Genomic DNA, 18447 nt, shown 5'->3' on the forward strand with positions numbered 1-18447 from the left:
CTTAGTCTTTGTACAACATAAACACTGAAAAGGCATAGACACTAGACTATGGATAAATTATTTACATATACTTTTATATTTACTTATATATTCCACACTGTAAATAATTTATATTATTTACAGTGTGGAATAATAAATAATTTATGTATATATGCATAACTTTTTACGGTAAACGTCTTTCCCAAAAGAAATAATCTTTGGCAACCGCATCACCGCACTTCACGTTAATGCTCTACTTGAATATTTCTAATTGTTATGACGGTTTATTTAACCCTATTGATTGTGTTCAAGTGCTCTTGATTGCTCCTTAATGTTAATGAACATTCTAAACCACTATTGATAAGTCCAAGCGTGTAATTGGATGTCCAATGTGCTCCAATTATGACAATTACAATACACACTATTCATGCTTACGCGGATGACACCACATTTAAAGCCAGCGCTAATATCGATAATGCACCTTTGGAATTGGAACGACGTCTTCAAGAATACATGGATAAATTAAGTAAATGGTCTAGCGAAAATGGGATGGTCCTAAACGCTGTTAAAACCAAAGCATTACTTATCACCGGAAAGAGGCTACATTCATCATTAGTTGATGGCAATCACCTGTCAGTAACCCTTGATGGGGCTGAAATAGAACAAGTAACCTCTTATAAATTGCTTGGTGTTTTTGTGAATCTTGCCCGTCGCCCAGGCAATATTCCCTTTGAATATGTCGAATAGATGCAACAACTCAAGCTTTTGAATAACGAAATTTTTATTCCCTGGCAATGTTTATCAAATACGTATATCGCTCACTCACTCAGACTCTCTCTTCAACTCATTTACAACAAAACATCAATCAAAATTCTTTTAAGCCTATTGGTTAACGAAATTAAAACAACTAAGGAGAATTTGTCTCTCTGTCAGTAGGACATTCAATTACATAGCTTATTCCCAACACACTCCCCCTATACATCTGAAGATAAGATGTATATCTAAATGGATTACTGTTCTAGGAAGTGTTTCAAATCTCTTCGGTTTCTTCGTCAGCAATCGATTTGATGATCCCCGCTGCATTTTCAGCTGCCTTACGCTTTGGCTTGAATGGTTGAGCGTCTGGATTAAGATCAGGTCTCTCTTCATGGCTCTGTCGATCACAAGCTAATTCCATTGGGTAAAGCAATTGAACTGGTCGTTCTAGGTTTCCATTTGGCGTTTTCAACATTACCCCACGTATCACTCCATCTCTTCCTGGATATGTCTCTATAACGATCCCAAGAGGCCATTTCCTCTATTCTTTTCGTTGGATTTGATCAGCACGACGTCTCCTACGTTTACAATGAACTTTTAGTCCCATGACTCATGTTATGTCGTTCTCGCAGTGCAGTGAGGTATTCTTTCGACCATCTTTTCCACAAGGCTTGTTTGCAAGATTTCAAGTATCTTGCCCTCTTACGTAAGTCCGGATCACTTTCGACCCATAATTTCTGTTCTGGCAGATGATTGATCTCTGGAATAAAAGAGCTCGGGTGTCAACACCGGCAGTTGAACATCGTCTTCAACATAACTGAGCGGTCTTCTATTGATTTGCACTTCAACGTCAAGTATCACTTCACACAGTTCTTCCCACTTCAGATTTGCGCCTCCAATTGTCTTATACATCGCTTGTTTGACAATTCCTATCAATGCTCGAACTGTCCTCCCCACCATGGTGCTCGGGACAAGTTAAACTGCCATTTAATGTCGAATTCCTCCAAATAACCTTGAAGACGTTCCTCCTTTCGTAAAGTATCAATCCACTTCGCAGTTTTATGAAGGTGCCCCATTGTCTGAATAGATCTTCCTGGGTCTTCCTCCGAGCAATGAACCGTTTCAAACTTGGTATGAACGTGGAAGCAGATAGGTCCGGCATCATGTCCAAGTACACTGCTCGAGTTAGACTACATGAAAACAGCGCCAGATACGCTTTGCAATCCTTGCTTGACTTCCCTTTGTAACGTATTGGTCCGCGAAATCTACGCCAATCACCTCGAACGCTGTTTCGCCACAAGTCCGGTCCTCGGTAACTTTCCAGGAGGGGGTGTGGGAACTGATGTCGCTCGATATCTTTTACAACCAAAACACTCCTTTCTAACTTTCTTTACAAGGCTTCTTAACTTCGGTATCCAATACGTCTCTCTTACAGCAGCCATTGTCAATCCAACACCTCCATGTAACGTTTCACGATGCACTTTTCCACTACTCTTTGAGCTAGCAAGGAATCTGTGGGTGATACTGACCCACAATTCGGCCACGACATTCTAAAATCCCTTCTGTATTGCGCGTAAGATTAAGTTCTTTGCATTGTTGCTCGTACTTTGGTTGTAATTGACCTTGCTTTTGGGCTTGTTTGACAAATTTCATCTTAGCCTCTTCAACTCGGTAAAGGATAATGGTCCTGTTCTCTTTTCCCTTGTGTACAATTGTTTACGAACCTGAAGAGCCATGACGACACTCTTAGAGCTCGTTTAAGTGAGCATTTTCTTAATAACTGTTCCAGAACATCACCACTGTACTGTTTTGTTGTCATTGCGATACTTTTTGGGAGACTGTCGCTTCTGCTTCTGTTGCAGTAGTTGAGTTGTGGTTATATTAGTTGGCCATCTGCTCATATCAGATAACCATTCTGGACCGTAGAGCCACGTCTGATTTAATTTCCCACCCTGCTGGCCAAATCTGCAGGATTTTCGGATGTGTACATATCGCCATTTTATTTCAGGATGTTGGTGTATCTTACGGACACGGTTTGAGACAAACTGCTTATACTGGCCCCGTCCAAGTATCCAATGCAAGGCGACAGTGCTGTCTAGCCATGCAAAACTTTGCGGCCGTGACAAATGATCCAAAGCGTTTCGCACATTCAAGAAGGTTCGCTGCCATGTGGGCTGACACAAGTTCTAGCCGTGGAACAGTTAGGTCCTCTTTGCCAGACGACTTTTACCAGCAACTAGAATTTGAGTAGTTCCCGATTCTTGATGAATAACTGAGTACACTGCAGCTCCTACACCTTGTGTGCTAGCATCCCCGAATGCGTGCAGCTCTAAAGACTTGATTGGTTCTCGAACCCAGCTAATGATCGCGGAACACTTACTTCACACGGAAGATTGCTCTCCCAGCAGTCCCATCGATACTTCAAAGAATGGCTTAGCCGTACATCCCACAAGAGCTTCTCCTTACAGATATCACGATAAATTATCTTTTCCTCTAGAATTAGGGTGATGTAATTCCCAAAGGGTCATAAACCTGAGCCAATCTACTCAGTACTTCACGTTTCGTTTTGCCGATTTCTCTGATGGGATCACTATGGAAATCTCGTCACTTTTCTTTTTCCATAACAGTCCCAGCACTTTAGATTCTCCAGATTTAGTTCCAAGTTGTTGTTTTGCTAAAGTTTCTTCTTCATCATCCTTCTTCTTCATCTGCTTCAAGCTCATGGGCATTTGAGTTCCACTTATGTAAATTGAAATTGGCGTCGTTGAATACATCGATTGATTTCCTTTTCCTTTCCTTGGCTTTGTCTACTGTTTGTCCCCCACTAAGCAGATCGTCGACATACATAGATTTCTTCAGTTCCTCAACGATATCTGGCATCTTTGTTTTCCAAGTTTCTAGGTGATGCTCTAGCACTCCCCAAGCAGAAATGGGGAGCAAGTTAGGCCAAGACGACTCTTGTGAATCTATATGTCAAGGGTTCAGGTTGACTGTCACTCTTCCAGTGAAACCGTAAGGCATCTCTTTCTTGTTCTTTTATTCGATCTGGAGGAATGCCTTTTCTATATCGCCACAAAGTGCAACTGGAAATGAACGATGATGAACCAATACGCCCAAAGCTTATTCTGTAACGGCGGGCCTGGGTAGGCAATCATTCAAGGATGGAGCACTTGAGTCGCTCGAGCGGATGCATCGTAAACTACACGGATTTTCGTTGTTTGTGCAGCTTCACGTATCACGGGTTTATGAGGTAAGTAGAACTCCCTACCCACTGGGGCTCGGTTACAAGTTCAACTACCTTTGCTGACTTGTTCCTCAATAATCCTGTTATACTCACTGGCCATTCCTTCCTGTCTAATCTCTTTACAAGACTGTTGAGGCGCAAACTTCCTTCTTTGTAAGATGGTAAGGAGGATGGTTACTCGCCACAGTAGACCAGACTCGTACCAACCTTCTGAACTCCTGACCAATTGCTCCTTAAACTCTCCATACACTGAGGTTTGATCGTGTTCTGAGGTGTCAAGTCCTAAAACATCCAACCGCACAACTTCTCATAATCCTTTGAGTGGTTTGTGTTAGTAACATATGATTGTGATCAAATTCTTTTCCAGGGGACATCACGAACCATCCCAGCTTGGTCAACTCCGCGATAGGTTAGCCATCTTTACCTATCGGGACGATTCTTTGTTTTATTCTGGCATACTCCCTCCCCAAGAACTACATGTACTGGAAGCTGAGCCTTCGTGTCACCATCTTGGATATCAACCCCTTTAAGTGTGAGTATTTGGAAATCATATGGCTGTATTGGGGTTTTTACTGATAAAAGTTCACTTTTTCCACTTTAATTAAATCTACTTCCATACCAAACTCTCCATCGAGGACTCCACTTTAGTTGCATAGGTCTCCAGACGTTCTACACTACTACTCAGGAGCATGTCCACTTGTTTTGTTGTTATGTCAGCAGGTTTCATGCCAAGGACACTTACCAACTTTGCAGATGCATACGAGCTGCCAGCCCCAGAATCAACTAACGCTCTGCACATGATCCCATTAACCTTTACAGTCAAGATTGGGAAGACTCCTTCGTTGGTTTTTGTTGCAGTCATCAGGGTTTTCTTCCCCATTGCTTGTTCACACAAAGAAGTATGATGCCTTCTCTCGCAATGTTGACAGGTTATTTTACTTGTACAATCGGCTGCTCTATGCCCTTCTCTCGGTACAGTTGAAGCAGCGCGCTTTTGCCAATATTTGTTTCTTTCGTTGATATCCGTCACCTTTGAGCAGTCAACTGATTTATGATCGTTTGCATCGCATATATACATTTTCGCTGACCGAATTTGGTGTTGAATACTCTTTCACGGGACTGTTTTATTTTCCTTCCTTTCTCCTTCACATAGGGTTTCTAGGGTTTCGCCTAGTCCATAATGTTAAGGCTTCTATTAGCTTAATGTAATCCCATTCATCCCAGTTGGGATCGGTACACGCTTCTTATACCAGACAATTTGTCCAATGTCATTGCAACACTTCCATTGATCTGCTCCAGTTTTCCCATAGTTTCTAAAGACTGCATAGGTGAGTCTTTCAAGAATTTATGCACTGTACATTGGCATCTGGTATGTTGGGTAAGTCAAGAATTTCTTTGGTGTAGGCTTTAATCACTTCTGACTCCTTTCCATACTTTGACTGAAGTATACTTTTGCTCGGTTATACCCTTCACTAGTGAAAGGTAGTGCTTCTATGGAATACTTGACATGTTTTTCAAGCAACTCTCAAGTATGAAAATTTTGTTACATTGGAAATATTTGATTTGTCAATAGTCTCGCTGAACTGGTTCCAGAATCTTGGCCAATCTTTGTAGCTTCGTTAAATTTTGAAATCACTAGCTTTGGTAGTTTAGCTTCCAGATTGCCACTAATTGTAGAATTCATTTCTCCTGTCTCTTCTGGTTTGTCCCTCTTGGACTCTTCCAATTGAGTCTTGTAGTGCAGCTTGGTTTCATACAACTCTTTCTCGAAATTCAACTGATCCTTTCTTAAATGTGCTTTCTTACTTTCATTCACTTCCATAAGCCACTTGCGTAATTGTTCTATTGCATTGTCAGCTTGACCGATGGTATTTTCTATCGATTCCTCCCACTCGGAAATGCTTTCGACTTTTCGCCGCTAGCTATTTTCAACCCTTCGACTGTACGTTTGGCGGTATCTGCTTCTTTACTAATTCATTTAACGCATCACGATGTCTTTCGATTCTCCCGTGATTATCTGACGCAAGAATTCTCTCAGTTTTCCCGCAAGTGATCGTAATATGCTTGAGTTTTGCTTCCTAGCTCCGCAGCTTCCTGCTTCGACATGTTTCAATACGAATTCTTGTTCTTGATCGAACTATTTTCTTATCCCGTCGGAGGTGCCACGTTTTGTGAATCTTGCCCGTCGCCCAGGCAATATTCCCTTTGAATATGTCGAATAGATGCAACAACTCAAGCTTTTGAATAACGAAATTTTTATTCCCTGGCAATGTTTATCAAATACGTATATCGCTCACTCACTCAGACTCTCTCTTCAACTCATTTACAACAAAACATCAATCAAAATTCTTTTAAGCCTATTGGTTAACGAAATTAAAACAACTAAGGAGAATTTGTCTCTCTGTCAGTAGGACATTCAATTACATAACTTATTCCCAACAGTGTAACACTCGATCAAGATCTTACATTTAGTGACCACATTTCTAGCCTAAAGGCCAAGCTTTCTCTGCGTATTGGTTTATTGAAAAAGATAAAGAGATACCTTCCAATAAAAGAAAGACTTTATACTACAACGCTTTGATTAAACCCGTCCTTATGTATGGAGCATGGTTTGGAATACCTGCGACGTTAAAGAACTCCACTGTCTCCTAAGGTTACAGAAAAGGGCTGCCTGAGTAATTCTTGGAGTAGACCCTTATTCTAGAAGTGTTGTAAACTTTAGTAAACTAGGCTGGTTGCCTTTTTTGACGAAATAAACTAAACAAATGTGCCATGATTTTAAGAGCCTCAAATGCGATGTTCCTATTTATATCAAAGATTTGTTCAAGACGAACAGTTCTGTTCACAATAGGTCCACGAGACATGGCGATTTAAATTTAGTGTGTCCCAAATACCTAAGAAATAACGATGGTGGCAAGGCATTCAGTGTTGACGCAGTTAAGTTATGGAACAGCCTTCCCATGATATCAAAAAAGCCTAGTATAAATCTATTCAAAACAGCTGTGAAAAGCATTTTATAAGCTCATATAAAACCTGACAACTTTGAAACAATATTAAGCAATAGCACACTACCTAATTTTAATTTTAATTTTTTATAAATTAATTTTATCTTTCTGAATATTTTTTATGTGTCCTGCTATTTTTATCATAGAATTTTGTAATTATTTATATATTTATTCATTTATCAGTTTTTTGTAATGCTGTATAATCTAGTTAGAGGGCCACAGGTTTGTCAGCTTTTCAGCTGTTACGTGTCCCCCTCTTCAAATAAAGTCCTTATTATTATTATTATTATTATTACACAGTAGATTTAATGCAGATGCAACTAAACCGAGTTATTATACAAAACGAAGAATTCAATTTAAACTAATCACCACTTAACCAGAGCAATTAATGGTGCTCATTGCAAGCTACGTATTCTATTTTAAAATCAGTGAGACTCATACGATCTCGATCTGTCTGCGTTTGCTGACTTGTGCATGCGTATGGATTATGACAAAGTGGTGAAGACGATTTTGCTCAATGGTAACGCGAATGTACGTTTTTTTCCCTGAAGAGTAAAGAATGAGACTACGTCAGTGGTATTCTTGAAAGGGTGTAAAGACGTTTATGAACTTTATTAAACATTGAAAAAGACGGAAGTGTTCGTATATCACAAATTGTGGTAATTCAAGTTTTATATACATACTTGGAATTTGATTTTAACGTAACTTTTACTTGTTAACGGTCTTCCAATAAATCTGAAAGAATTGATTGTTATCCTTCTAGTCAATTTAAATCATATTCTTCTTTGTTCTTGGAGTTCCTGTAATCTGCGTGATAGTAAATCATTTAGAACGAGGAAAAGTTACGGCGAATAAGGATGTATTAGGCAACATTTTGGCAATGTTAATCAACATTTTCAGGGGGATAAGCTCCCCATTACAAAATTTACGAGCTAAAGCCCCTAGCTTCACACAAGTTAAATTTCTCATCTTGTATTGCGATGTTTTTGACTGCCTATAATTCGTGAAAATGCACCAGTGATTTCACAAGTGATACAAATGACACAATACTGCGCGGACAGTTTTGCCTATATGCTCGTTTAATCCACAACTTGTTTACGAATTTTTTTTCAGTCTAGCTACAGAAAATAAATGTCAAAAGTGGCTACTAAACATTTTGATTTCAGTTTTTATTTGTCAATAAAATTGTTTTCACTAAATATAATTTTACAATTGCTTACGAACCAAGAAAACTACGAAGTCTGATGTTTATATTTCTCAAACAGCGGAAGAGTTATAGAACTTAAAAACATAGTTTTACATTTGGATTAATTTACTTCGTAAATCGTAATCATTAAAAATCATGTTTTTCATGTAGGAAATAACTTACAGAAATTAACCAAACTTACACCCCCCAAAAGACGGGAAATAACCTTTGAGGGATTAGAAATTTAGAAATTTCGCAGGAGGGGCATATCCCGTGAAGAGATGGCTACCACTAAGGTTGTCGAAAGGTCATTGAATATCAACACCAACAGTCCTTCTCAGGACTCTACTACTCTAAACGATCGACATCTACAAATATGATATGAGCAACCTCAAAGAAGAAATCGTAGATTGTTAACATGCACTTGCAAATTTCCTGTAAACAAACAACATTTGCAAAAGGACAACTACAGTGGATTGATAACACGGATACTTTTGCTATATTCTGACTAGTAAATTAGGTTTGAATCTTTTCTTAAATAAGCATAAAAAAGATTTTTATTTTCCATCTTACATGATTTGGTCACTGTATATTGGTCATTATGAAACAAAATTCAATCAATGTATTACGAGCAAAGAATGAATTCAATATTTTATTGATTCCAAAACATGATACAAATTTTAAAAATAAATTTGTGATAATGTAAGACCAACGATTGTCCTAGGCTAGTTGCTTGACGCTCTTGGCTCCTCCCGAAAATCCACCATACGCTTTGAAATTTGGAATTTTGTCACCTGGTTTTGCTTGGTGACTTCTGCCAGCATAATTGTGCTCTGAATAAACTCCCAAGAGCCCTTTGCGCCTGATAGATCAGCTGACAGAGCAGGGGGGGATAAATATCCTTCACTAGCTGTATAGATCTAAAAAGACATAACGAAAAATGCTCTACTGCTTTATGTTGACAACAATTTTGAAAGTAATAAATTTTGACCATTGTAGGTTATATGTAGGGCAAATTTTAATTACTCTGTTATGGGATGCATAAGAATAAATGTGTAAGTCTCGAAATGTACAGCAGTTAACATGTACAAGAAAAGAAACAAACGAAACGTGTCTGTGTACAAACTTTACAAAAATTCGTCAAAGTAAAGTCTTAATAATATAACGAATAAATTATCTAAATGAAATTATAAAACATTATTATATGGCGAGCGTCACTTCCGGCAAATGGAGCGTTTTGATTGACTCAGAAACATTTTTGTCCGTCCATTATTTTCCGTATTCGACTAGGGTGCAAAATCGCGTAATTTTACTGTCAAAACTAAACAAACTTCGTAATGCATACAGCAAAACGCAAAATAAACGAAACAAAAACCATTTACGAATGTTATTCGAAGGAAAACACTTGGAAAACAGTTTAACTATCCAGACGATACAATTTGAAACGATTTTGTTTTTTATGGACGAAAACAAGAAAAGTAAAAGCCAACTCGTACAAAACAGCAAGGACGAGAAAGAAAGCAAGCTTCGTTTCAGGTCAAATAATGCCATATAATCAGCCTTTTAATAATCTCCTTTCTCGGTCTTTACTAAGAAATGTCGGACTTTGTCTTTTGTACAAACCTCGCCCTACGGGCTCGGTCTGTACAAAAACACCTCGGTACGTTATTTCTCCGTAAAGACCTCGCGCTTGGTTATTAAGGGCTTAATAGTCATCTTTTTGATAAAAATCAAATGTTTGACCGCCACATGTTACAAAGTTAAAGTGCATTTTATTCATAATACGCTAAGATTTCAAAATGTGCCCGAAATGGAATAATTTCTAAGCTTTAAGTAACACGGATATGGACATAAGTTAGTGTTGTAATTGCACAAAATTTTGCAAAATCAAATTTCATTGCCTTGGCAATTTGTTTATGCAATGGCCTTTAAATTTTGTGGCTGAAGCGTACAATGTGTCCTTGTAATTTTCCACTGCAATTGTCCTGCAACATATTACATTATGTTACCAAGCCTTTACACAGGTTCCTCCAATGTTTCATGTCGTTATTGCGATAATCGGGAAAATGTTCATCAAGTAGAACTGCAAATTACTGTGAATACAAGTGACAACAAAGAAAAAAGAAGAGAAACAATTTATAAAAGAAACTACCATTTGACAAATAGCTGATTTTTTGTCGGCAATTAAATAAAGAGATGTAAAATTTTATCAAGATTTGCGGAAAAGATGTGGAAAAATCGCTCATTAACTAAAACAATTACCAAATGAATTTTCAAAAGCTGAGAGAATGATGTACATGCGTGCGCGTGTTCATAAGAATATAAACATGTCATTCCTTCTATTTGATGAAGTCTCATTTCGATTGTCTGAAATGTGTACGTATTTTAATTGCACGATGTAAAAGAAATTTCTTTCAAGTTTAGTCATTCAGCGAGAAAATATAGCTATATTGTAAATTTATTTAAATTCTGATTCTCCATATTTGTTTAGTAAAATGACACATATGTCTAGTCAAAGTTAAAAAGGAGAGGTTATGGCCACATATGTACATAGGGAAAAAGTCTACGTGATTTTCAAGTAAAACTTTTGTGAAATATCATGGCTTATTTAAATATGTCAAACCCGTCTTACTACGCATCATGCTTTGACCAATGACAATTCAATTTAATTTATGAGCAACCTTTACTTGTTTTTGTTCGAATATACATTTACATGTTCGTGATTCGACAAATTGCATTGTAATTTTTATGTCATTTTCCGATGTTTCAAAAACAAAAATTTTCCAACGTTAAAGCATACCTGTTCCGATCCACCATACTGTGTTTCAGGATAAACTATGATTTGATTGTCTCCCATGTTGTCTTCTTCTGCAAATGCAAAAATGAAAAGCATATAGTTATATAATAGTTATTATTAGCATTATTTAGTCCATTTTCTAGAGAGCTCAGAAAGAAAACACATCATTTGTTTGTTTGGCACCATGAGTTTACTTTGGTTTATATGTGATAGATTTGTTTTTTAAGGGAAAAGTAATTGGTTTGTTTGATTACCCACCAAAAAATAAACACATCTCTAAGTATGAAAGAATGAATTAGATAAATTGATCAAAAACGAAGATAGTTGCTTATTATATTTGCAATAGGATATAGAAATAACGACGTACTTTACAGAATTCTTCTTGATATTTCTTAGATAAAAGCTTCTTCGTTCCCAATGGATTGTTAGAGCACTATGAATGTTTCTGTGATGTGATCCTTTTTATAATCACCCGAGCAAAAATCGTGCGTGCAGTTCGATAAGCGGGCTGGGAGAGGTTTCAAGTATTATTTGAAGCAGCCAAGGTGACAAGGCTAAGCATTGTTATTAAATGAATAATTGTATTGTTATATTGGCTTTACAACAAAAAGTTGTTGTCGGTAACTGTCTAAAAATATCGTGAATAGAGTTAATATGTTCTTCAAGGTTGTTGGTTAAAACAAGCAGACATACATGACTTAATGTCTGATGATTAGCTAATGAGCAGAGAAAACTGCAACTATCTCACCGAGTCTTCGATTAGTTTATTTCTACAATGTTATTTGTTGAAGTGTACATATAAGGCTTCCAAGAACAAGTGAATTAATGACCCACTGCATACGTTCGCTTTTCCCTCATGTTACTCTTGCATACTTTTCTCAAGAAATCATGGATGTCCAGCTTAATAACCATTAATTCAATAAACTAAATTTGAGGTTGTTTATGACGTCGATCGTCTATTCTGTTCATTATGAGTACGCGCGTGTTTCTACTAATCCCACCAAGTCTTTGTCAATATTTCTGCTATGAAATTCACTCGTTTCAAGCAAGGGTAATTTCTTTAAAACTTATTCTCTTTATTACTGCAACAGTTTACGTGCAATTTTTATTTTTGTGCAAACAAAAATTTCGTATATTCATTAGTTTTCACAACGCTCGTGATGATAAATTGAAAGCGGAAATTTATTGTTTCGGTTCGTCTTACGTTCACAGTACGACGCACATATTGGCCACAAAAAGTACAATGCAAACGGAACTTTGTTAATTTGTTGTTTCCAGTGATACATTTTAAAACGCATATATTTTGTAATGAATGTAAGAAGAATCTCTTTTCCCTAAAACATTTTTCACACGCTACATCCTCTATGTACAACGTGTGATTTATTCCCGAAGTATTTTTTAGCTAGTATGGCGATGTTTTCTGTATTCTTGACAGTACATAATTTTTTCATTAGTCCAATACTATGAGTTAACTATTGTTTTACCTTAATGAAATATAATTTAGTCTCGCCGCATCAATTGAGAGAAGGAGAAATCCGCCTTGCTTTTAATGGTAACGAAAGAGAAGTTTGTAATAAACAATACAGCAAAAACTGGATGGTAAGGATTGAAATGCTTCTTATAGTTTGTACTTTGTAAGTAAACTATTTTGTTTCTTTCATGACTACTTTAAAGAATAGTATATCTACATCATGCATAGCCAGTAGCGGATCCAGCGTTAGTCAAACTAAATTATGGCTCCTTAATTTTGATTTCAAAGTACTTTCAGAAAAACACTATTGGTTTTGAATTTCTAAAGAATATAATTTTGTGTAGGCGGAAGACGTACAAGCAACAAAAAAGTTCCGTTCTAAAAATTTTAATCAACATTTTACAAACATTATGAAAGAACCAAATGTTTACCTTTACTTTTATCCTGTGTTAGCAATACAAGTCAAGTTGTATGTAAGTTTTTCTATTATATCTTCAATCAATAACTAATTCACAATCAAACTGTAAGATATAGTTGAAACTAGCAATATGTTTTGATATAGCAAACTGTCCTATTAAACTGATATATTATACTATTGTATTATGGTATTTCCAAAGAATCTCAACGGTTTTATTTACATGAAGCATGAACTTTTTTTACTACACATGATTTTTGTGTTTTGTCAGTAAAATTATTTTCGATTCATTTGTCTACATGCACAGTTTTAATCTGCTGATCATCAAATGAAAGAACTTGAACTGTGTTGTGTGTCAATATAAGTGCCAATATAACAATACAATTATTCATTTAATAACAATGCTTAGCCTTGTCACCTTGGCTTTGCTTCAAATAATACTTGGAAACCTCTCCCAGCCCGCTTATCGAACTGCACGTACGATTTTCGCTCGGGTGATTATAAAAAGGATCACATCACAGAAACATTCATAGTGCTCTAACAATCCATTGGGAACAAAGAAACTTTTATCTAAGAAATATCAAGAAGAATTATGTAAAGTACGTCGGATCGTGGTTAGCACTATTTTCCACCCAGCAAACCGCCCTTTACTTTACACAATCGGAAATAAATTTAAGATGGCGGCTAATGGGAAAGAACCAAAAGCTAAAAGGAAACCATGCATGCTCTGGTGCTAGGTCGTTTTGAGATCGCGAGTAATTTTATATTTTTATAATACAGTTTTTAATATCAACATATGAAAATATTTACAGATAAATATTACAGTTTAAATTTTCATGCAACCACCTTAAGTTATAAACTTATAATCCTGGCTGGAAAATATGTCGTTTTTCGACGATTGTGTAAAATATTATATAAAATATTATATTGTGTAAAATATTAGATTGTGTAAAATATTATATTGTGTAAAATATTATATTTCAAAGTAAAGGGCGGTTTGCTGGGTGGAAAATAGTGCTAACCTCGGATCGTGACTAAAACACCACACGAGTACATACGAGTACATACGAGTATATACGAGTGACATACGAGTACATACGAGTAACATACAAGTACATACGAATAACATACGAGTACATACGAGTGACATACGACTATTTTCTGGTCAACAAATGAGAAACAACACAATTTCTTCAATACATTGATATTTGCGTTTATTTTTCCTTGTATTTGTGTGGACTTTGGGGCAATCATTTGATGGATTTAAATGCTGAAAAGGTATTTTACTTTCATACTACATTCATTTGTATGTTTTAGTTGAATTTGTTATAGATATTTTGTCGATGCGATTTGGTTTAGGTAAATAGATTTTATTTTAAAAAGTGTAGGAAGTAAGATATTATCCGAGAGAAAATTGTACGTGCAGTTCGATAAGCGGGCTGGGAGAGGTTTCCAAGTTGAGTATTTGAGCGCTTTTTGACACATGTAAACGTTTTACATAAATGTTGATATTCAAGAAATAGCGTAAGATTTATTGTTTATAGCTATAGTTTTAATTCAGTTTAAATATGGTAATATTTTTTAGAAAACAAAGTTGATTTTCATCGTTGATTTTATTTTAAAAAGTGTAGGAAGTAAAAATTGCAAAACAGATCGTAGTGAGTATTTACAATGGCAAAACAGTTAACTATACTTAGCCATTCGGTGAAATTCGTGCATTTTGGATCCTTATCTATAAAGTAAATGGTTTGAAGCCGGGAGTATCGTTACATGTTTGTAAATGTAGATTGTCCAGATTGTTATAGTCCTGAGAAGGACTGTTTTTGTTGTTGTTGACTGACGTTTCGACAACCTTAGCGGTAGTCATCTTCAGAGTCAAAATGAATGTATAATCGCTTTCATAAATATGTACTTCCTAGGTGAAAGTGTGTCAAAAAGCGCTCAAATACTGGTAAATCGCATCGACAAAATATCTATAACAAATTCAACTAAAACATACAAATGAATTCGGTATGAAAGTAAAATACCTTTCAGTATTTAAATCCATCGAATGTTTGCCCCAAAGTCCACAAATACAAGGAAAATAAACGCAAAATAATGTATTGAAGAAATTGTGTTGTTTCTCATTTGTTGACCAGAAAATAGTCGTATGTCACTCGTATGTACTCGTATGTTACTCGTATGTACTTGTGTGTTACTCGTATGTACTCGTATGTCACTCGTATGTTACTCGTATGTACTCGTATGTACTCGTGTGGTGTTTTAGTCACGATCCGACGTACTTTACATAATTCTTCTTGGTATTTCTTAGATAAAAGTTTCTTGGTTCCCAATGGATTGTTAGAGCACTATGAATGTTTCTGTGATGTGATCCTTTTTATAATCACCCGAGCAAAAATCGGTTCCGAGAGGTTTCAAGTATTATTTGAAGCAAAGCCAAGGTGACAAGGCTAAGCATTGTTATTAAATGAATAATTGTATTGTTATTGGCTTTACAAAAAAGTTGTTGTCGGTAACGTCTAAAAATATCGAATAGAGTTAATATGTTCTTCAAGGTTGTTGGTTAAAACAAGCAGATATACATGACTTAATGTCTGATGATTAGCTAATGACAGAAAGCAACTATCTCACCGAGTCTTCGATTAGTTTATTTCTACAATGTTATTTGTTGAAGTGTACATATAAGGTTTCCAAGAACAAGTGAATTATGACCACTGCATACGTTCGCTTTTTCCTCATGTTATTTTGCATACTTTTTTCAAGAAATCATGGATGTCCAGCTTATAACCATTAATTCAATAAACTAAATTTAGGTTGTTTATGACGTCGATCGTCTATTCTGTTCATTATGAGAGTATGCGCGCTCACAAGTATTTGTCAATCATTTCTGCTATGAAATCACTCGTTTCAAGCGGTAATTTTAAAACTTATTCTCTTTATTACTGCAACAGTTTACGTGCAATTTTTATTTTTGTGCAAACAAAAATTTCGTATATTCATTAGTTTTCACAACGCTCGTGATGATAAATTGAAAGCGGAAATTTATTGTTTCGGTTCGTCTTCCGTTCACGACGCACATACAAAAAATGCAAACGGAACTTGTTAATTCGTTGTTTCCAGTGATACATTTTAAAACGCATATATTTTGTACGAATGTAAGAAGAATCTCTTTTCCTAAAACATTTTCACACGCTACATCCTCTATGTACAACGTGTGATTTATTCAAGTATTTTTAGCTAGTATGGCGATGTTTACTGTATTCTTGACAGTACATAATTTTTCATTAGTCCAATACTATGAGTTAACTATTGTTTTACTCAATGAAATATAATTTAGTCTCGCCGCATCAATTGAGAGAAGGAGAAATCCGCCTTGCTTTTAATGGTAACGAAAAGAAGTTTGTAATAAACAATACAGCAAAAACTGGATGGTAAGGATTGAAATGCTTATAGTTTGTACTTTGTAGTAAACTATTTTGTTTTCATGACTACTAAAGAATAGTATATTCATGCATAGCCAGTACGATCCAGCGTTAGTCAAATCTAAATTATGGCTCCTTTGATTTCAAAGCAATTTTCAGAAAAACACTATTGGTTTTGAATTTCTAAAGAATATAATTTTGTGTAGGCGGAAACGCAAGCAACAAAAAGTTCCGTTCTAAAATTTTAATCAACATTTTACAAACATTGAAAGAACCAAATGTTTACCTTTACTTTATCCTGTGTTAGCAATACAAGTCAAGTTGTATGTAAGTTTTCATTATACCTTCAATCAATAACTAATTCACAATCAAACTGTAAGATATAGTTGAAACTAGCAATATGTTTTGATATAGCAAACTGTCCTATTAAACTGATATATTATACTATTGTATTATGGTATTTCAAAGAATCTCAACGGTTTTATTTACATGAAGCATGAACTTTTTACTACACATGATTTTTGTTTTGTCAGTAAAATTATTTTCGATTCATTTGTCTACATGCACAGTTTTAATCTGCTGATCATCAAATGAAAGAACTTGAACTGTGTTGTGTGTCAATATAAGTGCCAATATAACAATACAATTATTCATTTAATAACAATGCTTAGCCTTGTCACCTTGGCTTTGCTTTAAATAAAATTCTAGAAAGAGATTAGTAAATATTAGAAAAAATACCAATAAAAAGTATTTAAGATACTATCAACAACATTGAATACGTTGCTTTTAACTTCTTAAAAAGACACCTCTAATCTTTCCTCATAATTAAAGATCAAAATATAATATCTTTCTAGAATAGTAAATCGACCAGTATTTGCCAAAGCAGTATTAAATCAACCGCTTATATTTAGCTGCTTGGGATTTAGATATTAAATTAGCAATACACACTCGATCAATTTTATTCTTTTTCACGATTGTTCAGTTCAATTCTCCAGACTTAATGTTTAGAATTGATAATACAAAATATAGTATAAAATGAATCCAGAAAAAAATTGCAACCCTAACAAAGCCATTAGAATACATGTTTTCATTCCTTTAATTTGTGTCTAATACTCTACCGAAAAACTATATTGTTAATCTAAAAATGAAAAATACTCGTTGTGCAAACGTTTCATTTTATTTTTACAACAAGAAATTCAATATCATTATCTATGTGGAGGAGTAACGTTTGATAACATGAGCAGAAAGTTCCATCCACTGAGTGCATCTGCGTCACTATTACTAGAGAATAAAAAAGGTCGCTATCTCAGCAATATTGAAATCATCGCATCGCTTCCAAGTGGCTTAATATATTTGCAATAGGATATAGAAATAACGACGTACTTTACATAATTCTTCTTGATATTTCTTAGATAAAAGTTTCTTCGTTCCCAATGGATTGTTAGAGCACTATGAATGTTTCTGTGATGTGATCCTTTTTATAATCACCCGAGCGAAAATCGTACGTGCAGTTCGATAAGCGGGCTGGGAGAGGTTTCCAAGTATTATTTAAAGCAAAGCCAAGGTGACAAGGCTAAGCATTGTTATTAAATGAATAATTGTATTGTTATATTGGCACTTATATTGACACACAACACAGTTCAAGTTCTTTCATTTGATGATCAGCAGATTAAAACTGTGCATGTAGACAAATGAATCGAAAATAATTTTACTGACAAAACACAAAAATCATGTGTAGTAAAAAAGTTCATGCTTCATGTAAATAAAACCGTTGAGATTCTTTGGAAATACCATAATACAATAGTATAATATATCAGTTTAATAGGACAGTTTGCTATATCAAAACATATTGCTAGTTTCAACTATATCTTACAGTTTGATTGTGAATTAGTTATTGATTGAAGATATAATAGAAAAACTTACATACAACTTGACTTGTATTGCTAACACAGGATAAAAGTAAAGGTAAACATTTGGTTCTTTCATAATGTTTGTAAAATGTTGATTAAAATTTTTAGAACGGAACTTTTTTGTTGCTTGTACGTCTTCCGCCTACACAAAATTATATTCTTTAGAAATTCAAAACCAATAGTGTTTTTCTGAAAGTACTTTGAAATCAAAATTAAGGAGCCATAATTTAGTTTGACTAACGCTGGATCCGCTACTGGCTAT

General features: G+C 35.3%; 2 long non-coding RNA genes across 2 annotated transcripts; one reads left to right on the forward strand and one right to left on the reverse strand.

Moving 5' to 3' along the window:
* Window positions 1-8795: 8795 nt before the first annotated feature.
* LOC124448301 lies at window positions 8796-11468 on the reverse strand. The gene is made up of 3 exons (XR_006949011.1): window positions 11335-11468; window positions 10971-11038; window positions 8796-9090 (listed from the first exon to the last, which is right to left on the reverse strand). It is a non-coding gene; the product is annotated as an uncharacterized LOC124448301 (long non-coding RNA).
* Window positions 11469-12355: 887 nt separating this feature from the next.
* LOC124448581 lies at window positions 12356-13054 on the forward strand. The gene is made up of 2 exons (XR_006949154.1): window positions 12356-12566; window positions 12783-13054. It is a non-coding gene; the product is annotated as an uncharacterized LOC124448581 (long non-coding RNA).
* The last annotated feature ends 5393 nt before the right edge of the window (window positions 13055-18447 follow it).

This window comes from Xenia sp. Carnegie-2017, unplaced genomic scaffold (assembly GCF_021976095.1).
Source record: "Xenia sp. Carnegie-2017 unplaced genomic scaffold, XeniaSp_v1 HiC_scaffold_23, whole genome shotgun sequence".
NCBI classification, from domain to species: Eukaryota; Metazoa; Cnidaria; class Anthozoa; order Malacalcyonacea; family Xeniidae; genus Xenia; species Xenia sp. Carnegie-2017.